Raw genomic sequence first — 5077 nt, 5'->3', positions numbered from 1 at the left:
ACATATCTTGCAAACACTACAAGAAAAACACTAATTTAGGTATACTTAAAAAGTGTAGTCAAAAAAAAAAAAAAATGATGTCTTAGGCAAAGGCTACGCTTTTCGGGCTATAGAGACGCTTTAGTGAAAGATGTTTATTCTGCCGTTGCTTATTCTTAAAGGCTACGTTTTTCTGTACCAAAAGCTATATTTTTTACGTTTGGGAATAGGGTGCGCTTTTCAAGTGATGCTATTAAATATTATGAAAAAAAAGTTATAATTTAGAACTAGATTCCTGCACATTAAATATTATGGATATGAGAATTAGCGAAGGAAGATAAGCAATAAAGGCAAGAAAAGACCAGATTAATAGAAGGATCTCATACCCAATAGACCTACCAAAAGTGGTATATCATCATCATTGATACAAAATACATGTATAAAATACGAATTATTGACAGGCACTATATCATCATCATTGATACAAAATAGAAAGCAACTGTCTTGCACAAGATGCCAAAGACTTAATGTTTCCCTTTCTTAGAATATGCAGGTTGCACACCAAACTCTAATTCAGAATCACATACTGCATGACAATTTGACTCTCTCTTTTTAAGAATAAGTACAGCTTTGTTCTGATTCACAAGAACCTAGACAATATTTAGGAACATTTACAAAGAAATTCAATTAAACAAACTATAGAAATATAACCACCGAAGTCTCACAGGTCACCAGTTGTATGCAAGAGAGGTGTAACTTGTAATGCCATGAAAACGTTTTCATGCATGGAGGGCTGCTTTTTAAGAAAAGAAAAAAGAACATCAGAGAGACTTGCAAAATTTTGGTGAGTATCATTTGCATGAGGACAAAAACTAGGTAGCAATCCCCATAGTTCATGGGCTCGAGTCAACAGAACTTCACTAATTTGTGTCTTCTTCACTGGAAAAAATGTTGAAAAGCTTGCTCAAGAACTTGATATTAGTAGTTATGTCATAGAATAGGAATTGCATACATACCAGCAAAGGGCAAGATATATGAAGTGAGAACAACAAACCATTGAGACAAATTAGTACTTTTAACTATGCTTGCCCCTCCCCCTCCCATTCTTCCATTTTTTTTTTAAGAAAATGGGAAAGAAATGTTAGTCACTTTTTACAAATTCAAATTAGATTATCTCAAGAAACTTCTCTAATGTGAAAGCTGATGTCAATTTTTTCAATGAAGTACTTTGTCTAAAGTGAACTAACATTGTACTCTTACCATTAATTTATGCCAACACTGCTACTTCATTATTTTAAAACTTTAATATCTTCTACATAGCTTTCACAACAATAAAATATCCATAAGGATTCAAGTATTTACATTAACTATGCATTAATTATTTCAGTTTTTAAACATCTTCTGCATAGCTTTCACAATGACAAAATGTCTATAAGAATCTAAGTAATTGCATTAACTAGGAATTAGAGAATCAAATATATGCCACGCTTGAATACCTTTGGCTCAATTACTATGGAAAGCAATTCATACGAATAATCTAGTTCCAATTCACCACATTTTGTGCCAACAAATTTTGCACTACAAGAAATTAGTAAGTATATAGTTACAGTTATTAACTAAATCAAACATAAATATTTGGTCAATCCGGTAAAAGGCGTCTTCTTTATATACACAGATCTCTCAAAACATATCGATCAGAAATTATATCAGACAGAATAACTACATCAAAGCACATCACCTGAAAACTTTAGGGACAGATGTAAGTAAAACACACATAATTGATAAAATTCCCTTACCCGTCACAAGTTGCTCTGTCTTTGCCAGTCAATGCTAGTCTAGCTCCGACATCTATCTTCTTCGACGACGGGTACAACTGAAAAAAAACTCTTCAGCATCTTCCTGAAATCTCAACGGCGGTTCCCCATCAGTTTTCCACTTTTCCTCTTCTCGCAGCAGATCGGAGACAACGCGATGTGAATGCCAATGCTTGCTATAATGATCGGTCTTACCCCAAACCCAGATAACCCTAACTCATGTAATACCTCAGCATCCATGAATGATGTGGTAACTATTGTTGTCAAACTCTCGAGTTAACTCGTAAACTCGTACGAGTTTACGAGTTTAGATATGGAATCAAGTTGACTCAGGCATAGACTCTATCCTGAGTAAACTCGGCTAGACTCGGACAAACTCGTGAGTCTAAAACCGAGTTAGCGAGTTTGTATTTTTCTTCATTTTTGCTCAAAAGAGCGTCATTTTGAAACAAAAAAATCACTTTTTTTTATTAGGGTTACGATAACACTCCCAAAGAATGAAAGAAAACTCACTCACAACTCACTCATTTGCGTCATTTCTCTCAAGTCTCACTTTCTCCATGTTCTGCCGCAGTCGCCATTCCCCATCAAGCTGCCGTTGTTCCCCTGTGTCTGCTACCTCTGCTCTGATTTGCGCCATTGTCTTTGTGAATTTTACCTATGTTGCCCTCTGCTTTATATTTCTTCACATCTCCACTATCCCCAGCTTCATTGTGCTATCACTGTTCACGAGTTCGACTACTTCTCCTACAGTCCTATCTCTGCTCTGGTTTGCACCGTCGTGAAATCCATGACTATTTGTCGCCGGCGTTTCGTGCTGCTGCTGCACCCTCACCATCGCTGCCTGCTGCAGTCTGTACCCTTGTCTTCGATCTGCTGTTGTTGGGACTTTGTCCCTTCTTTTCTTCTGTATCCTCTATTTTTTGTATGTCTTTTGCCCTTTCTTTGAGCCTTTGCTTTTTGATTTAGTTTTTTTTTTTTAAAATTTTATTACTTCTAATTTTAGCCTATTGCTTATCATTTATATTAGATGGTCACATGGTTCATCCATTCATGACTGATTAGTAATTAATTATTTTTATTAGAGTTAATTTGATTATTTGATATTGTTCAATGTTCAATTAAAGATTTAGTATTATAGATTTAGAATTTTTAATTTTGTGTGTTCTATATTGTATTTGTATAAGAATAATTATAGAGGATTTGAAAGTGTATTTTAAAGTATTTGTTATAATGTATGCTATTATTTTAATTTATTATGTACTTCAAGATTGATATTATTAATTTTGAAGGGTTAGAATTGAGTATATATATATATATAACAGGTAAACTCGTACGAGTCTACGAGTTAACTTGCGAGTTTGACAACTTTGGTGGTAACATCTATTTTTTTTCCTTATTTTTCTAACATAAAAAAGTTATTTCCCCCAAATCAAACTGCATACAACTTGAAGTCATCTTCTAAATTTTCTATGTCCTTTTTTAAAAAAAAAAATCATGATTAAGTCAAGTATTTGCATGGTATGTTTGTGTCAACCGTATTTGGTTTCATAACTACATAATGTGTGTGGTCTACTATCAAGGCTGTAGAGATAGATGGCGTAGGTTCTGAAATAGTTATATAGGTGTTATATTTTTAATTATACATGAAAATTATGAATAAGTACTTTTTTTTATCCCTAAGAATTGAGGTTAAAATTAAAATCGTCTTCAACTTTTTTTTGTTATTAAAATCATCCTCAAGGTTATAAAACATTGTAAAATCATCCTTTTGTCTATAAACAATATTTTTTAGACTATTTTTCCCTCACCACTAACCCTCAACCCATTCTTCATTATCACTGAGTCTCTTACTCTCTCTCTTTCTCCCAGACTCCTGCTCTCTCTCATCATTAACCCCTAACCACATCAACAATCCAGCAACAGCAACAATTACAAAATAAATAAAATATCCAACATAAAATGAAAAAAAAAAAAGAAAAAAAAAGAAAGAAAACAAAGGGAAAGGGGAAGGAGGAATCACACATAGGGTGGAGGACAGGGAAAAAGAAGGAGAAAGGGAAGGGGGAGAGGTCATGCCGTCGTTTGGGCTGCCTTGGAGGTGCATTCGCCGCCGCCCCTGCGTCCAACCCGCAGCCACCAGCCGTCGCAAGCTTGCATGGAGGCACCGCCGCTACCGTCCAGCTCCCGACCCTCCGCTGTTCGCTGTTCGAGTTCTCCCTGCCTCTTCCCGAAGCCGCCACTTGCCCCCTGCAAGCCCTCGCCGCTTTGTCCTCCGTCTCGATTCCAAGGGAAGACCGCCACGAGGAGTGGTGGTGGATTAGTCACGCACTTCTCCCTTCCGCGCCGCGAAATCACCGACAGCGGCTCTGCTCCTCACATCGTCATCAGTGGCAGTTATCCGCGGGTTCAGCGCCTTCCAAGGAAGAAACCGAGCCCTGTCCCGTCGCCGCCGCTGGAGTGAGGTCCCGTCGCCATCGAGTCCTGTTGTTGCTTCTGCTTTTCTGCTTTTGCTTTTTGTCTTCTGCTTCTACTTCTGCTTCTATTTTTGCTTTTGTTGTTGCTTCACTATTGTTGATTCATCCTTCACAATTGTTGTTATTAATTTATTATTGGTGATACTGCTTCTGATTATAGTAAATTAGTAATTGCTTCTGATTATAGTAATTGCATGATGATGATTTGGCTATGGTGGCAGTGGTGATGGTGGTGAGGAAAGGGAGAGTGAGGAGGTGCGAAGGGGAAGAGGTGATGGCTATGTTGCTGTTAATTTAATTTCTTACTTCTACCTTTTGTTATGCTCTGTCTGCCTCGTAGAATGAAGAAGAGTGAGAAGCTGGAAGGGGATTGAAAAAGAGTGAGAATAAGAAGGGGAGGTGGGAAGAGTGAGAAGCTGGAAGGGGATTGAGGAAGAGTGAGAAGAGGAAGGGGAGGAGGGGTGGGTGTCCTCCGACAGTCGTAATTGCCGCGGCGAAGGTGAGAAGAAGAGGGTGATAGTGAAGAATAGGAGGAAGGGGATTGGGGGAGGGATGGGGGAGAGACCGAAGAGATGCTGGGGAGTGGGTGGAATGGAGTTTCGCTTTTTTTTTTAATATTATTTTTATTAATAATGAAGGGTAATTTGGTCAAAAAATATAATTGATGTAGAAAAGAACGATTTTATAACGTTTTGTAATGTTGGGGATGGTTTTAATAAAAAAAAAAGGTTGGGACAATTTTAATTTTAACCTCAAACGTTAGAGACGAAAAAGATAATTATCCCTGAAAATTAAGTATGAGATTGT

Source organism: Arachis ipaensis, chromosome B06 (assembly GCF_000816755.2).
Source record: "Arachis ipaensis cultivar K30076 chromosome B06, Araip1.1, whole genome shotgun sequence".
Lineage (NCBI taxonomy): Eukaryota > Viridiplantae > Streptophyta > Magnoliopsida > Fabales > Fabaceae > Arachis > Arachis ipaensis.
Note: the sequence above shows the minus strand (reverse complement) of the source record.